Genomic DNA, 19,767 nt, shown 5'->3' with positions numbered 1-19,767 from the left:
CTAGTGCATCTGGGCCAGGGCTGATTACAAGGCTCACAGACACGCTGCTGTTGACGAAGAGGGCTCAAGCGGCTGATGATGCAGGGCATTTGATGCCGTTTTCCCTCGTTGGAGCCAGGGTCTTGCCCGATACACTCGTCCGTGGGCCAAGTTCGCTGGCGGATGCAGTTGGTCGGGAGTACATCGGGAGCCATGACTTCGCAATCCGGGTGTTTCTGCTCTTTTCTTCAGTGACTTGGCTTTGGCAGCATCCTCTTTCTACTGCTTTTTATTATACTTTTGTTGAGCGCCACCAGAGGCAAGCCTCTGGATGTTTCTTCCTCGCCGTTTCCTATTCCGGTGTTTGGATCTCAGGGTGTGTGTCCGGGTGAAAGAAATTTCACCTGCTTCTTGATTCCAGACGATTAAAATCAAGAAGCGTAGTCCCACGTTGATTGGGGCCACTTATCACTTCCCTCCATTTTGGTAGTGAAAGATTTTCTCAACTGTCACTTTGTGTTTTGTTTTCTTTTTTATCGTCTGTATTTGGGATGAAGGTGGATAATTAAGCCACCGGAATTGTGATGGAAAACGGCGAGTTTATTTAAGTCAATATTATACTATATGGTTACATTTTGAATAATTTATTTTATCCGTACGAAATCGGCGTGCTCGCGGTTTAGCTGTTTGTCGCGATCTCCGCGCCATCTTGTGATTTTTTTCAACGAAACCGTCGTCGAAAAGAAAGCGACGTTGCAAATCTCTAACGGTTATATTATAATCTACTCTACGGCATTGCCGGCTCGGCTCTGTTATTATTATTTATTTTCGTAATCAGCGCTTTATTATTTGTTGGCTTCGATACCGATTCGGGCCTCTTCAGATACACAAAGACATCCCCAAATGGGGACCATACGGGGGTGTCACATTACATACCTTCCTATTTTCTACTGTCTTTACCTTGTATTTTAGTAGTTTTTATTACGTATTTTGTAAGTGTTTTAGGTACAAGTCGGTTTGCAGAAAGCCAGGCGGGAACTGCGCGCGTCAATTTTCGTAGCTGATTTTGGCAAAATTTATGAATTTAAGAAACCTAATGAGATATCCAGGGTTTCAGGGGCTAGCTCAGGTGTCGATCGAACCCCGGATTCACAAAAAAATTAAACGATTGGAATAGAAATAAAACACGGTCTTTCGTGCTCGTAACGTGGTCTTCTTATATATTTTCTTTAATTTTTAGTTTTACAAATTATCTTTGGGCTTTTACAGTTGTAGTCGTCAGGTCCGTACGGCTTGAAAACCAGACGCTCACTAACTTTTCTTCTCGGGGTTCCCTTTTTTTGAAATCCCTCCGAGCCCACGCTGACTTACCAAGAGCACTCGTGATTAGCCAAATCTGATCGGATGATCTTTGGATTCGGCGAATCACGAGCCTGACCCTAGCGCCGGCGCGCGAAGATTTTACCGTTGCGCAATGCGCGGCAAAATTTACAACATTTGAATTCTATATTTTTTTATATTATATTTAGTCTTAAAATTATCTCTTTCATCCATCATCATTTATACTTTAAATTTTATCTTAATTACACCTCCGCCCAGTAAGTGATTTTCACGCACCGGACGAAGGCTTTACTCGTGAATGAAATATTAACGTAGTTGAGCAGGGAACCAGATCAGGTGTCTTATTCAATTGTTTATAGAGATCAGGGTAGCGGTTCAGCCCGTTTTTATTTAAAAATCAACAAAAGCCTGTTAGTAACAGGTATGTATTGTATCATTCGCCCCTTTGAAAGTGGAGCCGAAGCCGATCTCACTGATCTCACTGATCACCTATCGCGTTCCCTGTTCATATATTAAGTATATAATTTAACAAAACAATAATATATTCAAGTAGGTAGATGGATTCCAGCTTCGGAGATCAACATTTATATTTTATTAATACCTATCCAGACAGGTTATCAAGGAATTCGGCCCTATGTTTTTGTTAAGCCGGCTTTCATGTGATCAGGTGACTAACTTGACCAACCGTCGGAGTTTACGGATGTAGGCATCAGTATAGACCGATGAGGGGACAACAAGCTATTTTATCCCCCCTATCTGAGGATTCGGCGTACATTCTGATCACACGGCCACATGCCTCATACCTGGATAATCTGTCGGGTACGTGTTATAACGGTTTAATATTCTAAATACAACTACAATCTAACTATTCTAACATAAAACTTCTATACAACTAACTTTATGTATTGTTTCTATATTTAGTTTAATTACTATTTTCCTGCTCAAAACAATGCTCCTGAATAAGTCATAGTTTGATTTATTTTCCTTATTTATTTTTCTCTTGTAATGTCTCGCGTTTATTTTGTGTTATTTTGTTTTCGTAATGTGTTTTTGTTATTTTATTCGTTCTTTTATACTAGTCAGCGGAGAGATCGCGGAGCTGCAGTCTTCGACTCTTGGGCTGTCCAGTTTTTTTGTATTCCGAGGGGCTACATTCGTAGACGTTTGGCCCCCGTTCGGAATTATTATTTCGTTACGCACTTCTTTTTTTTTGGCGCTATAGGAGCGTACCTAGCCGGGCGTCGTCTGCCTTCGTGACGAGGGCGAGATAGTGGCGTTACCACTGGGCCAGGCTCGTCCCGAGCAGCGGATATCTTTCTGTGGAAAGTTTCCCATTCGTCTGCTGGTCTTTGTAGCATCACCTCATGGGCAGATACTGTGCTTGCACCCGTTCCTATCACTGTGGAAAAAGCATCGTTTAGTGGCACAACTGCTAGGCTCGTTGACGGCATGGCTTTCTCACCGGTAGTAGGATGGTTTTTAGCCGCAAGTATCCTTTTCTATTTCTTCTTCTTCACTCCCTTTATGATTCGTAGTACTTCAGGAGCATCACCAGGCGTGTCAGGCATTACGTCCGTAGATTCACTGCTTGCTGGCGACGAGAGCGGGGAGTGATCGATTCCCTCTTCACCGAGCGCCGGCGTCTCAAATTGTCCAGTTACGCCTTTAGGATCGTTTACTTCAAAAGGCGACCCCCTCGGTACATCCAAATCATCTTCGTCTTTGTTATAGACGTCCTCTTCTTCTTCAATCTCCACAGGAGGATGATGTTTCCGAATCTGGTCCACGTGGAATTTGTAAGGACGGCCACGTCGCTCCACATAATACAATGTTCTACCAACTTTCCAAATAATCTTGTGAGGCCCTGTCCATTTTGGATGTAATCCCGCACAGGCACCTGATCTGGTTTTAGGGTATTCCTTTATGTAGACAGAGTCCCCCACTTGATAAGTTGGTGCTTCGGTTGTTTGATTTCGCCTTCTTCGCTGGAAATAAGTTTCTTGGTTGGCTAGAACAGCAGCGTTCATTTCGTCACAGTTTCGATCAATCACGTTAGTTTCTCTAGATCTCAATGAATTAGACCAATATCCGGGCCTACACATTTTTGACCCCCAAAGTACTTCGGCAGGGTGAATCCTGTTGCTGCATTGCGTCGGCATCGTAAATCACCCATTATGTCCGCGAGATGTTTATCCCACGTATTTTGCTCAAGACCTGCCAACCGAATACGCAACCCTTTTTAATCTCCTGGTTACGGCGCTCAGTTGGATTTTGTCTGGGACAGTAAATAGCGGTCGACTGCAAACAGTCCCATTCCTACAAAGCTGCTAGCCATGCCGGGTGACTAAATTGAGTTCCATTATCCGTTAAAAGACCACGTGGGCTTCCATAACGTAGGATGATTTGTTCGCGCACTATAGGGATGATATTCGATACCACCGCCGATCGCAACGGAAAGGCTTCCGTCCACCGCGAAAATAGGTCGGTGATCACCAAAATAAATCAGTTTTTCAAACGCGTGGTCGGATAAGGTCCCATTAGGTCCAATGCCAGGATTTCCCACGGCCGCTTAGCTTCCACGTGGGAAGTTTCAGCTGCCCTAAGTTGCAACGCACCACGCATCCGGGTGGCACATATGCCACAGGCCCATACGTAAGCTTCCACTTCACGTCTACGCCTGCGCCACACGAATTCATCACGGATAGCGTAGTCGGTCTCCAATGATTCTGGGTGACCGTTTTCGTCGTGAAAAATCTTCATAACCTTTTTTTAAGCGAGGCCGGCACTACGATTTGTTGCGCTTGACTTTCGCTTACTCGTACCAATATACCGTTTTTCACAATCAGGCCGGCGAGTCCTCTACTCGGCCTGGCATTGGAATTTATACGTCGTATTAAGTCTCGTATCGTCGCATCCGTTTGCTGTTTATCAATAATTCTTTGTCGCAGCGCAACCGTTGTGAGCAACATTGCTATCACTGGTGCGGGTTTCCGCGTGGGTGCTTCCATTCGTTTGTTTATTTCCTCTGCGTCCTCATCGCTAGCTGCTGGTCCCTGAGGAAATCTTGAAAAGTGATCGGCCAGTTGGTTTTCAACGCCTGGGCAATGTTCCGTATCAAAACAAAACTCGCTCAAGAGCATCGCCCACCGGGCTAATTTACCCTTATGATTTTTTGCCGTATTTAGCCAAGTGAGTGCTCGGTTATCGGTAATCAGCGTGAACTTTCGATCCTCGAGGTATCCCCAATATTTTGTAATACCAAAAACCGCCGCCAGGGTTTCAAGTTCATTGCTGTGATACCTACTCTCGACTTCATTCACGCGTCTACTCGCATAGGCTATGACATCGCGTCCACCGTCCTGTTTCCATTGGAACAGTACGGCCGCAATCCCACGTCCCGAAGCGTCCGTCTGTAGGCAAAATGGCCTTTCGAAGTCTGGTCTGGCCAGCTTTAGTGGTTGTTTCATGGCCTCTTTTATTTTTTTGAAAGCGTCCGTGGCTTCATTAGTCCAGTGAAATTTTACCGTTGTTCTAAGTAATTGTGTTAGAGGGACAGCTATTTCAGCAAATCTAGGTATGTACTTCCGTAACCACCCGCATAATCCTAGAAAGCTGCGCACCTCCTTCCTAGTTGTGGGCTGGGTTGCCGCTTCTACTTCTAGCAGGTGATGCAAATGTGGTTCATGTCCGGTAGCTGTAATGTGGTGCCCAAGGTAGTCGACCTCTCTGAGACCAATTTGGCACTTCTTCGGAGCCACTCTTAGTTCATGGTATTGTAGTCTTTCAAATACCAATTTCGTAAATGGTTCACGTGGTCCTCCCACGACCGACTATACACAATAATGTCGTCAAAATAGACTAAGCATATATTGTTTATAAGTCCGACCAGCACCTCTTGGCTCATGAATCTCTGAAATGCGCCGCAGGCGCCTTGCAAACCAAATGGTAAGACGTTGAAGTGATAGCAGCTACCATCAGCCGTAGCGAAAGCTGTCAGTGGTCGGGTATCTTTATCAAGTCTTACTTGCCAGTAGCCACAACGAAAATCTAAGCTGCTAAAAATGGTTACAGTGCCTAGGTCTTTAAGTGTCTCTAAAATAAGAGGCAGGGTAGTAGGCCCCCTCTTAAGTGAGGGCGTTGAGTTTTCGGTAATCCACACAAAACCAGTGGTACCGTCGCGTTTGGGTACTAAATGCACATAAGAGCAGTACGGAGAGTTGCTAGGCTCTATTACACCGTCCGCAGGCATCTGCTGCACGCTTTCTTGAATTTGTCTTGTCTTATTTTCGGATTGTCTAAAAGGTCCCAACCTGAAGGGTGTAGTATCCTTTAAATGAATCTGAAACTCTGTGGTTCTACTCGGTGGTCCGTGTTCGGCAAACCGGTCGCTAAAGTCCGTCATAACTTTAGTTAAAGCAACGCGCGCGCGCGCAATTTGCTCGTTAGGTAATGGCGCTCTTACTGGCTGGCAGTGTACCGTTTGTCGTGTGTGGTTTCCAAAGTGTATACAGCGACGCTTCATGTCAATGACCGCTTCTTGTTTGTCCAGCCAATCCATGCCGATGACAAGATCGACATGCAAATTATTCAAGGCGAGAGCATCGAATTCCATGGGGCTATCGCGTAAATGTCCACTGAGTAAAACATCCCCGCTTGTACTCAAAGCTTCGCCACTCGCGGTAACGAGTGTTTGAGGAGCGCCCTTAGCTTTGTATGGTGGGCATACCAATGTCTTCCATACGAGAGTTCTCGTGGCTCCAGTATCGACGACGGCCTCGTAACGTCTGGTTACTCCGTGGATGCTCAAGGGCAGTTTGAGAAGGGGCGCCCCTCCGTTATATGAGCTGACCCCATACCCAGACACACATACCCCAGCAGAGGCCACGTCGTCTTGTACCCCGTATTTTAAATTATTTACACTACTAAAACTATTTCTACACAGTGATTGAACGCTATTACCGTTCACGTTTTTATTTAACGCTGAATTTTCGTAATTATATTTCACACTTTTATGAATTAAACATTTATTTAAAACATCTAATTTATTAACCACAAAATTATTATTATTCACTAAGGTATCACTAAAACTATTGGCAATAGCGATCTTCTTTGGTGGTACGTTTTCGTACGCCGTAATGTAAAAAAACGAAAATTATAGTATAGATAATAATATGTACCTACCTAACGTTTGTTGGACTTCCGTGTTTATGGAATTATTATAATGGTTTATTAACATTTTTCTTAGAGCATAAACATCGTAAAAAGGACACCCGTTGTTAATGCACTAAAGTGAATTGGACTTCAGTGATTTTTTAATTAGCTATATCGGTTAATTTACTACTTATGGACTGTTCAGTGTTTCATTCATTTGTGTAATGAAATAAAATAAACTTTTCTGCATATTTAACTCAGAAACGGTAAAAACTGGACTTCCGTGGTTCATCCTCTAGTGTACAGAACTTATCACTAGGTTTCACGGGCGCCGTAAGGGAGTCCCGGTCACAACACTTATCACTATTTTCTTGAATACTATTGTAGGTGGCATCCGCAGGATCACGAGGCCTCCTCGAGAGCCCAAGGCGGCTTCTCGGTTCTCCGGCGCCTCTTCAATGTTCTTGCTCCGTTTCCCTCGGTCTCCATTCCTGATTTCGTTTCCACGTAGGGTAGTTTGGACACGTTTGATTCTGGTGATACCCAAATTCGCAGTATTGGCATTTACGCACTCCATTCGCATCGTAGAGTGGTGTGCGATTTCCGCCATGGAAATTACCTCTCCGCTGTTGTACTCCTCGAGCTAGGAAGGCTCCGTTTGAGGTTCTGGCTTGATTATCATTTGTCGATTCTAGTGGATGCGGAGGCAGTTCAGGGCGTGTCTCAGCCTTAAATATTTGTTGACGTGGTTTTGGGCGTGCGCTCGACTGTTCTAGGTTTTGATTACAGTCGCATAGGCAGCCGCATTCTTTTCGTCCCGATCGTTATGTGGCTATCGCTACTGGAGGTCTGATTGTAATTGGTATAAGGCGTTGAGCCACCACCAGTAATTCGTCCAGGTTGGACCAGCCTGCTTGGCCCACCCGCAGTTGATCCCTTTCACTTAGCAAGTCGAAAAATAATTCACCAAGTTCTTTCCCAGGGATATAATATGGTAGCAATATTGTCGCCAGATCCTTCCTGTTTAACAAATACCCGAAGACATCTTCATCCGGTCGTTGTACCAAGTTCTGCAGTTCCGTCCGTTGTTGGCGACGTTTGAGGGACGATTCGAACTGCTGGCGCAGCAGGTGAATAAATGACTGCCAGCAGGTATTTGAAGATATCGTCTTCCCCCATGTTTTTGCCTCATCTCTTAATCGATTTGGCGCGAGTCCCGTCCAACTTTCGGGCGGTCTCTTAGCTGCGGCGAAGTACGCCTCACACCCTTTGATGAAATCTGACACCTGATATAGTGGGTGTCCCGAGTAGAAGACTTCGAGCTCCGGCTTCAAACCCCAAGGTTGGTACAATTGTGGTGTGACCGACACTGCTTCTGACATAGGCTTCAGGGCTGTCGATGACGCTGCAGTCGGAAAATTCACGTCCTCATGCGGCCTCATTTCGAACACTAGAGGGCTCTCCCGGTTTGATGTTGGAGACAGCATTTCTTCGTCGATGAGGGTCACGTCGGAGTCTTTTTCGTTAGCCATTTCTTGGTTGTTCCGGCTCCTGGATCTCGTTAACACTTGGTACCCAGTATGATTACTCATAAGCTTTTGTTTAGCGTTCGTGTCGATCGAACCCCGGATTCACAAAAAAAATAAACGATTGGAATAGAAATAAAACACGGTCTTTTGTGCTCGTAACGTGGTCTTCTTATATATTTTTTTTAATTTTTAGTTTTACAAATTATATTTGGGTTTTTACAGTTGTAGTCGTCAGGTCCGTACGGTTTGAAAACCAGACGCTCACTAACTTTTCTTCTCGTGGTTCCCTTTTTTTGAAATCCCTCCGAGCCCGCGCCGACTTACCAAGAGCCCTCGTGATTAGCCAAATCTGATCGGATGATCTTTGGATTCGGCGAATCACGAGCCTGACCCTAGCGCCGGCGCGCGAAGATTTTACCGTTGCGCAATGCGCGGCAAAATTTACAACATTTGAATTCTATATTTTTTTATATTATATTTAGTCTTAAAATTATCTCTTTCATCCATCATCATTTATACTTTAAATTTTATCTTAATTACACCTCCGCCCAGTAAGTGATTTTCACGCATCGGACGAAGGCTTTGCTCATGAATGAAATATTAACGTAGTTGAGCAGGGAACCAGATCAGGTGTTTTATTCAATTGTTTATAGAGATCAGGGTAGCGGTTCAGCCCCTTTTTGTTTAAAAATCAACAAAAGCCTGTTGATAACAGGTATGCGTCATTAACCCAACCTAACTTAACCTAACAAATAATCCAGTATATCGGCTATTTTCAAAATTTGTTTGCCGCTGGCTTCCTGTAAACCGACAAGAACCGTATTTTATTTAGACATGAATTTCATCTCAGTAATATACGACCCAATGAGGTTGGACGGTCTATAATATACGACCATATATTTCCGAAACAACATGTCACGGTGAAGTGTGATACGGTGAATTGCATACATACAAATTTCCGGATACGTTAATAACAAACTAGTATGCTACCGCAATCATAATTCGAGTGTAGCTTCAGATCTCTATCTTATAATAATGTTAAAAATATTATAAATAAATAATAAGTAAAATAGACCCATAGGTAGGTACCATATCCATTTATGGCGCCCACGATGGCCGAGCAGTTACCGCGTCGGTTTATAAAGCCGTGGGTCCAGGATTCGAATTCGTCTGGCAAATACACATGTTGTTTTTCAATGTGTGTTTAGACTAGAGTATGGACCTAATAGATTAAACAAGTGGCTAACATCCATTGCTCATAAATGTTAATAGCAATTACTGAGTTATCGGACATGATTTACAGAAAAAAATACAGCTATAGATTTTTTAAATCACAAAGCATGTCCCTATTGACACTGCACGCAAATTCGAAATAACGTCTTGTTTAAATTTTGTTACTATTTATTCTACGTAGAAAGATGGTGGTGCAACATTGCAAGATAAAACATCTATACCTACCATTCGCATGCGGCTCACCAAGTATTTCAGTGGGGCATGCGCTTTAATCGTATTTCTGTTAACTTTTTTCTACATTTTAATGAAATGAAATTTGATGAAATAAATTTTAATGAAAAAAAAATTTTAATGAAATGAAATTTGAATATACATATAATGCATTGAAGACTTTTTGGAGTAACCTACATTTATGTGAACAAAGATTTTCTATTATGAATATGAATAAAAACTCTTTACGATCAAACATCACCGATGAACATTTACGAGCAGTTTTAAGAATCTCAACTACAAAATTAACAACTAAACTTAAAAAAATATTTGAAATTCCCTTATCATGATAGTAAATAATGTATCTCTAAAAATAGTATTTTATTTGAGGCCCGCCGTTCATTTTATATCCCTAATGTGGCCCTTCGTCCAAAAAGTTTGCCCAGGCCTGATCTAGTGGGTATTAAAAAAATCCAACATATCGACCCTTAATCGGCAGAACAACGTAAGCGACACTTTTTGGTAAATTGCGTTTTAAATGGAGAACTGTTCAATATCACCTAGCGCATAAGTGACAAAAATATTAGAGCCCGATCTCAATCGCGTGACATTTTTTTAGGGTCTGTACCTTTTAGTGTTTTAACTTGTATCGCATTATAAAGTAGAGCAAAACAACGTAACCGACGTTATTTGATAGTGTAAGCTACGGTACGGTTTATTCGGTTCGTGCGAAAACCGATTTGGGAGCAAAGTTCGCGCTGTCCAGTAAAACTGGCTGAGATAAAATAAACCTGGTAATAGAGTTTAAACAATAATTACCCGCTATTCCATCTCACTACTATCGGAATAATCTACGAAGAATAGTATCTTCCTGTAGATTTTTGAAATGTTAAAAATGTATATAAAATTTATACTGAAAATTTGGATTCTTTGAATGAATCCACTAATGTCGTGATTCGGAATGTTTTCAGAAACGTATTTAATGGACAGTAAGTTCAACTTAGGTTTTCATCTACCAAAAAAGATAATAGTGTTCTTTTTGCGAGAAAGTAACAAATATGTCTGGTGACGAGAGACTTCGGCTAATTGAAACGGATACTTACAAATGTCCCCTTACCGTAAAGGATAAATGCAAGGAGATGTTCTTTAATGATCTGGCCAAAAGTAAAAATCACAATGACATTTTGTGCGCAAGTTTTGACCTCGAGAAGGTGCTAAACACCCCTAGTCGAAATACGCATACTATAATGAAAGTATCTACGAAAGTGGAACAAATAATGGATACTGCTTTTTATGGGGTGAAACTGATGGTAAACGTGGCAGTAATGAGATCTCCGCAATCATGCACAAATCTTTGGACAGGACTGACAAAGCGGGAAAAAATCAAGAAATTATTATACTGTGATTGGTCAGAATAAGAACCGGGCAACACTGGGTATGCTATCTTATTTTATGAAAAATTCAACTTTCATTCAATTGATAGAAATACATTTTCTATTACCAGTGGGTCTATTCTGTATTTATCGACCGCTAAAGAGATAAAGTGATAAATATTATCAAACTTAGGGTAGGTTTGTATTATAGAATTAGCACTTATTATAACAATTACAATAAGTTGATTGTAATTGTTGCAATAAGTACTAACACTTTTATATAAACCTACCCTAAGTTTGATAATATCTATCACTTTAGCGGTCGATAAGTATAGAATAGACCCACTGGTCGTACTACGATGCCGGTCGATTCCATTCATGCGACAATTGAGTCATTTATATTCAGAGTAGTTTGGGCACTATCAGAATGACCCACCATCATTTCCAACGCTAGGTCATCATGTCATATGCAGAATTCCGTGACTGGAAATCTTTCGCTGCTACTTGCATTCCTTCAAAGTTCAAAATTAAATTTGGTGAATTACGAAAGGCATAATTTAAAAAACTTACCAAATATTGTACCTACTCTGGTGACAGTAGGACTAAACTGTTAGACCTAGAAAATGTCATCAGATCCCGATCAAGTGCTGTGATGCTTTAAGCGCAGCCACCCTTGCTGTATAGTGCTAAATCACCAATATCGGAGATCGAGTATAACGATCTTAAAAGTCTGTGTTAAATGTAATATCCCTCAGAGATGACGCATGAGTTTATGAAACTGCCACATGGATTATCAGTGGAAGATACTTTACCGGAATCCGATCAGGAAGATGTGAATGAGGATAATACAGCGATTACTGCTTAAAAAATGTGGGACAATAATTTTTTTGTAAAACTGAATAGTTGATTACAATTTTATTTTATCATAATTAGTAGGTCCCCATATTTAGTTATGTACGAGTAGATACGTACCTATTTCATTTCGAAAAATAGCAATACCTGATAATATTAATAATATAAGTGAAACCTCATTTATTTTTATTTTAACTATATGTGATTAAGTATCTACAAGCAAAAATATTAATTTAAAAAGTATTTTTAATTTATTTAACAACGTCCCCTTTCGTAAAATAAATGGGTGCTTATGTTATTTATTTTAATACTTAATTAGTAATGCCCTGTGATGATAATTAGCATGAAATTTATAAATAAAAACGACTACGCCAAATAGCGTAAGCGACATGCCTGGAAAAAATATCGTGTCATAGACATAAGCAAAACAGCGTTACGGCCACTATCTCGAAACCTAAAAGCACTAATGCAATCGTTTTATAATTTCCGTATAGGCAGTAACCAATTATTATTAACCACATTAACAGAATTCATTTTTGGAACTAATTACGGAAATAATTTAAAAAAAACCTTCTCCTCTAAAATTTATGAATTGTCGCTTACGTTGTTCTGCCGATTAAGGGTCGATATTATATTTGTATTGGTTTATCAACATTTTACTTACTTCTAAATTATCTAGAATGTTTACTGTAAACAAATACGTAATATTCTCATTCATTATTTCCATAATATGTCTGATTGCTGACCTCAGAAATGTTTATGTTCGATTTATGTGCAATAACACTCATAACATGACATTACATGTGATTATGTATATTTTTAATGGTACATAATTATCATAATGTTATGAATGTTATGATAAATGATTGATTATAATAACAAAAACGAAACATAAGTGCGAATGAGAAAGCATTCGGCACCCTTATATCTCCGCAAGATGTGTTAGAGTAAGATAGAATTTCTACGGCTGAATTAAATATTTTTTGGAAACGTTGCCGATAAATAAGTAATATTGATTTGGATGATTACATTCATTTAAAAACTGCGAGCATGTGTTGCTGAAATTTATTGTTTTTGTGTAAAATATAAAATTAGTGGTAATTGATTTAGTTAATTTAGTAGAAAATATGTTCAACTATGTTGTGTTTAAATTTGGTGGCCGTACTGAGAAGCAACATGATGGTATAACGTTTCATAGTTAAGTTAATAATAATAAAATTGTAGTTCTATTGTGCATTATATGAGAGGAACACGGCTTCACTTTGCCGAACAATAGTCACTCTCATTATATTATTACTCTGAGCACGGAACCCTTTCATAAGCAATATGGTCATGTAATAGGAATATAATTATTACTAAGTAGATACCTAGAAGAATTATAATTATAGTACACTCTCAGTAATCCGGCGCTCAATTATCCGACAACTACTATATATAATCTGCCGTTATTTTTACTAGTTGAAAGCACAGAATCAAGCTCTATAATTCGCCGGTATTCGATTGTCAAATTCAGTAGTCCGCCGCGTACATGTATACAACGCAGATGAGACGGGTTTATTTTGGAAACTTCTCCTTTATAAAACGCGAAGAAAGTAATGTACCAGGGAGGAAAGTGCCCAAGGACCACATCACAATTATTATGCCGTGCTCCAATGCAACCGTGACATACAAAATGAAGCTTTTGGTCATAGGGAAAGCCAGGAATCCTAAGGCATTCAAGACTACCTGCCCCACTGAACAACTGGTTGTGTTAAGTGATTTACTATTTAATATTTAGCTAATAAACTTAGTTTATAAATATCTATAATTTAGTAAATAATACTTGATTTTGATTATAAATAAAACCGTAATTTGCCAGTACAAATTTCTCAAAAAAAACTATTTTTACGAAATACCTGTTTTAATTTTTATCATATTTTGTATGTATGCAATATAATCCGCCGCTTTCACTAATTGGACACTTGTCTAGTTATTGGGGTGGCGGATTAGTGAGAGAGTACTGTATAAAATTGAAAATTATCAATGCCTGCAAAATCCACCAAACTTTTTTTGCGAAAATCGGTATTTTACGCTATGCGATATAATAAGACACGGCGGATGGGCCTGTAAAACCCGTTTTCTAATATAAAAGCTGGTTCAGAAAAATTCAAAACAAGCTATGTATTTTCATTAAAAAAATGGTTTGCAAAATACTTTATGTAAAAGTCCGTTCACATATCGCATTTTGAATTTAAGGAAAAAACTTACTATTGCGCCTGTTAATGCTGCTTCACAACGTGCATTTTACCGGTCGAAAAATAATATTTAAGCTCTAGAAACAGCGTGAAATTACATTACACTACATAATTATTTACATTCACTTAAAGAAGAGTGTTAATTTTAAAAACCTGGTAAGTAATACAACTGTTTATTATAATATCCTAACGTAACTTTATGTGCTTTTGCAAACATACTTATGAATACGTCATGTTGTGCTATTATAGTATGTATATTATTCATAAATTAATAGGTACATAACTTTCGCAGGCACATTATAAATAAGTTTGAGAAATTACAATCGTTAAAGTTATATATCTCTCATCTCAAATATTAAACTTCGATTTTCTCAAAACACACTAAACTGGACATACAATATCTGTGCACTAAACCATCAATATGCATCGAGTTTATCACTTCTTTTACGATAATCTCAAATACTGATTTTGTTGATTACTTAAGGTAGGTACCTACATTCTTTTTTTATTTATTTTTTATTAATATAATAATAAGAATAAGAAAGTTTAGTTTACTAGTAGGCATTATTACTGTTTTAGGCATAATTATTGAGAGATTAATTTGTTTTGTTAAAATGTTAAGATTATTATTGTATTATTAAGTAGGTATATGTTGCTTAAGAATAATATTTGGTTTGTAGTACTAGTTACTATTTTTTCTCTTGTTTCGATAAATAAAATGTCACATATAATAAATTTATTTAATCATTTATCCATCCTACTCTGCATATTGTTATTTCCCCTTCACTCGATAATTTCTTATTTATATGTCAAATTTTGGCTGGGAAGATAAAGATTTGTTTGAAATATATTATTGGCTTGGTTAAAGATGTATTACGCATTAAGTTAATATCATTTAATTATGTAATTATCATTTCTAACCCGGTGCAAAATCCGCTATGTCTAAAATACATGTTAATTAAAATCCACTATATGCTGCCTCTACCACAAAGCTGATTTAAAGACCCACATAAAACCAGGTATGTGCCTTTTACCCACAAAAAAAAATATTACGACTAAAGTGTTCAATATTGTATTATAAAATATCATTTATACTGAATCCGACGTAAGGATCTAATTTTCAGTTTATTTGCTTTGTAAAAAATGTAAGGCATAGCTGTGTAAATCAGTTTTTTCCTTCTCTTGAAAAGTTGTGTTTTTTTACATAGCGGATTTTGGAAGCGCAGCGACGATATGCTAATTATATTTAATTTTTCATCTATATTTCATACATTAGAGCAGTGTTTCTTGCAACCTATTAATATCTTGTAATCCATAACGAAACTACTTACACAAACAAATTAAGTATACAATTTTCTTGAAAATATCTTTTTTTCTAATTTGGTTTGCGTCTGAGTTAGAACAAATACTTGTTTTTCTCGCTTTAATCAATGACATCCAAAGTCGAGTGGTAGTGTGCCCAAAATCAGCGCAGAGATTGTATTCTGCCCGTATCTGGACTATTATTAATAATTATTTTTCTCACACTACTCAATAATTATGATGGTAGTCGTAGCAGAGCGTGCTGGAGAGAATCCGGTGTGGAAACTGTTCTTTTTGTGAGCGTGGAATCGAACCCTGCGCCAAAAGAAAATTCGGATCGTTTGTAAAATAAATGCTGACAAAAAACGAAACACATTTAATACTTTGGACGCGGAAGACGCACACGGCGCGTAATGACCAGGCGGCCGATCGATGTAATTAACGTGCATTTTAAAGGGGGCAATTAAAATCTCATTATCTCTTCAGCAGCGAAAGCGTTAAGTGACACCTATCTCTACATTACAATATTTCAAGGTTCCGCTAATAAATGTATTCTACATTTTTATACTACGATATATTTCTTTCCTGCTAATTTATTTTCCATTTCTAGATGCCGATACATACTTATCCACGTACTTTATTTAATGAAACTCCTCATTGTATATTGAATTTTAGTCGAGCTGTATTAAATATCTTTAAATATTTATAAAGCACTTACGTTTGCATGTAGTCCATACGACAAGGAGATACAGTGATACTACATTTATCTATAGATCACACAGTATATTCCACTATATCATTTATCAGACATAAAAAGGGTTCTGAAACTTTCAACTATATTTAATTAGATTCTTTTGAGGTATTAGTTTTTTGAGGTTTTAATGATTAATATTTGAAACAATATTTATGGTAAGTATGGAAATTATTAGTACTTACTACAAACTGTTGATACTTTTGCCCTATCCTCTAATTTAAAAAAATCATTGGTTGTTATCTATTAAAAATTATACCTTATTCATTCGTAAGTGAGGAGAGATGGAATAATATTACAAACCTGATAGTCAGATTTTATTCTAGCAACTGTAAGACAACCGTTAAGAATTTTTTGGTGAACTTCCAAGAAAACAAAAACTAATAAAAGATATCATAGTGCTTCTCGTATAAAAATAATAAATCTGTGCGAAAATAACAATTGCTGTAGGTTTTAGCTTTGTTTATATTTCACTTTGACTCACCACGTTGAATATTTTTCTGGCGCAAGGAAGACGTTTTCTAAATGTAGGTACCTATATTGTAAACTATCTAAACAATTCAATAGTAAATTACAGCAACATTTAACACAGTGAAAAACCTTCTCATGTGACTTCTAGCTCGTGAATTAGTATGAACGTTTCTGTCACTATGAGAATATAGATGCAATGTCAATTAGACTATTTTTTTTTGATACGGTTTCTATGTAAATGAAAAATACAAAAGAGCTATTAATATTCCTCAGTATATAAGGAATTTCAAGATATATTCAAATTATATTCTTACCACTTTCATTTGTTAGATCTCAAGATGCAGTAATATTAATATAACTTAGTACATGATGATTCAGGCAGTATTGGATTTACCATAATGCTAAAGGAGCTATAAATCATTACGGATTTGAAAAATAAAATTTATAAAAAATCCTTGATACAGTTGAAACAGTTGCCAAATTTGCACGATCACAAAGATCGATAAAAGTAAGTAGCTACTAACAATAAAATATACTATTATTAAAATCAATTGACAAATAATATTACTTTTTTATAACTTATTTAGCTGGTCATGACATCTACCTAAGGCACAAGCATAATATATCTTTGACCATATCACCTGAAGAGGACAAACTGTCCGCATAGGAAGCAAATTTAACCAATGAGGGTTTCAAAGAATGAGTATGGACAATAGAGCATATTACATCCAGAGTCAGTCTCGCGCACCAAACCCTCAACAGACTACGAATCATCGTAGGGCTTACTGGAGACATTATGGTGAAATGCATGCTCTGATGACCAAATCTTTGAAATGCATAACGTGGAAAACCTGTTTTCATACAAGGCATGCCTACTAAAATGCAATTTGAACGAGATCCTATATAATGAGGAAAATGATATTTACCTCTGCCAACTTAAAGCAACTAGTAATACTCAATAGTTACAGCGCGAAGACCCGGCAAGAAGGAGAGTATTATAGGAGAGCTAGGCAGATTTAAAGTCCTTTATTTTCTTTTAATAAAACTCAATACACTTTCCAATATCGTGTTGTGTGTCACATTATGTGTTAAACCAAATTCTTTCGAGAAATTAAAAGATGTGATAGTTTTAGAAACTGCACAACAAAAATAATTTGATAATGATCATTATTATCTCTAACCACTGAGTCGAGTAACTGTAAACACTTCATCTTATTATCAGCGTAACTAGGTAGTGATAATACATATTGTTCTGATGTAGACTGATAATACAATATGAATATTTATGTAAGTAATTTAAACTGTGGAATATTAATTTATTACAACAAACAATGATTTACGAAAAAATATTTGTTTCTTTCAATTATCACCAACCAATCACATACGTCATATGGCAGGGCGATACGTCAATACAAGCTCTCAATACTGATTATTTTTTTTAAATAAACAATAATACATATCGACGCTATCTCCTCATTAAATTGTAATAATTCAGGTTTAGAGGCTAATTCTAACATTAAAAAAGATAGGCATGTTTTATTATGCCTGTGTTCAATTTATTTTTATTGGGGATACAATGATCGAATTTGTCTTCATTTTCTTTGTTTTCGGGACGTTATGACTGAGGATCGTAACCCAAATGATTTGACCGTCGGATAGCAGGCTTTTCCATGGCTCAGTTCTGGCCCTCTCGGCATTCAGACTTCATTTTTTGGAAAATGTAAAATTATATTATAATATATTGAGCAACACCAGTAAACATATGTGACGAGATCAATATAAGAAAATAATATCAGAAAATAGAACAGATACTTAGATATCGTATCGGACTCCAATCAATGCGGAATGAAATTTACTTTATGTAACATTTAAAAGTATTATATGAAGTGTGATGGTTTCACAATATTAATTTTATTATTATAAAATTGGTAATAAGAATTCTATAGACACAATCAATTCTCACATGCATGGAATTACTTGCACCAATAGTGTGCATTGAGCATGAGTTAACTCATTTAGTGCTGACAACGCGACTGACGCGTTTGCATTAGTTGGCTATTAGATATAATTAACATGATATTTAAATGTGGTAATTAAATATAAATTAACAGGTCAGCAGTGATTGTGTTAAACAATCGCAATAATAACTGTTTGTAAGTGCTGACTGTCTTGCCAATCTCATTCTTCAAGAGAAGGCGAGACACGATGTTGTCATGTTATAGTATTATTTTACAGGAGGTGAAAATTGGTTGATGACACGAACAAAAACGCCGACCTTCAGTTGGTGTTTGAAAAAAGAGTATGGTTGACGACATAACTATACAAATCTAGCCTTGTAGTCAATTCTGCCACTCAAAAGCCATGCGACAACCTCGTGACAAAGTACTAATAAGATGTATATAAGTCCCATAGTCCTTGTCGGCAAGTCAAAACCGACTTCTCAGTACATACTATGGAAGAAGCAAGAATATAATTGGTCAAAAGACCATGAACAGGTAACAAGTTAGAATAATCGTTTAGTAGCAGAAGATAAATGTATTATTATTAACACTTTTTATAAATGTAATAAAAATTTCATGTAAAAATTTTACTTCAGAAATCGAGAGATCTCATGCGTAATTGTAACGCTGTGATCAGAGACTCCCAATGCTGTCATCGAGCCAATTTTGGTTGCGATCTTTTTGAAATATGAATGAACTTGTTTCTATTGATTAATGTCCATTGAAATTTGAAAATAGAACATGTGAAAAATTGTTTACATAAAAGCCGATAAGTACATGCTTGCTTACACTTGGTACAAGTATTGGAAATGTATAAAAATAGAAATATTAACTTTTATAAATTCCTGCACTGTACAATAATGAAGAATGGAATTTTATATTAATTAAATTAGATTAAGATAGAGCTAAGCTATTATTGTAAAAATATTGTAAACTCGTACATATGTTTATGTACGCGTAATTATAAAATTTAGGTATTTTTTATACGAAAAATCCGCTAAATCCATTAAATCTCGTAAAAATAATTAGTAGAGAATCTCAAGGCCTTGCCTTAGATGGGTTTCCACCCATCAGCCACAATAAATCTTGAACGTGCTTCAAATGAATGAAGATATAAAGTTTTAAATTTCTGTACGTAATAAACATCGCGCGATCCCGAAATCGTAAATTGTATTCCGCTTAAATATTAGAGTCGACTATTCCTCGTCATGAGAGGGAATAAAATAAGGGATTATGTTTACATTAAAGTGTAAAACACTATTAAAAGCTTCATAAATTAATGATTACTCGCGATTAATATCCTTGTCAAATTAAAGCATTTGCCTATTTAATTGTAAATGT

The 19,767-nt window shown here is 37.4% G+C and overlaps 1 protein-coding gene across 5 annotated transcripts in view; it reads right to left on the bottom strand.

Annotated features, from left to right (window-relative positions):
* LOC147064774 (beta-keto L-gulonate decarboxylase-like) overlaps positions 1–17,489 on the bottom strand; it is a 34,172-nt gene extending 16,683 nt beyond the window's left edge. Inside the window, exons 1-2 of one of the 5 annotated variants that reach the window (XM_085958056.1) lie at positions 15,923–16,288; positions 15,428–15,519 (exon numbers count right to left, since the gene is read on the bottom strand). The gene's annotated coding sequence lies outside the window, so the exon portion shown is untranslated. Of the gene's footprint in view, positions 1–15,427; positions 15,520–15,922; positions 16,289–17,352 lie in introns of those variants that run through there. The other 4 variants (XM_085958055.1, XM_085958052.1, XM_085958053.1 and 1 more) reach the window with 4 other exon arrangements.
* Positions 17,490–19,767: the final 2,278 nt, after the last annotated feature.

Source organism: Rhyacophila brunnea, unplaced genomic scaffold (assembly GCF_057557595.1).
Source record: "Rhyacophila brunnea isolate RB1 unplaced genomic scaffold, BYU_Rbru_1.0 scaffold_7, whole genome shotgun sequence".
NCBI classification, from domain to species: Eukaryota; Metazoa; Arthropoda; class Insecta; order Trichoptera; family Rhyacophilidae; genus Rhyacophila; species Rhyacophila brunnea.
This window is presented reverse-complemented; position numbering and strand designations above follow the sequence as displayed.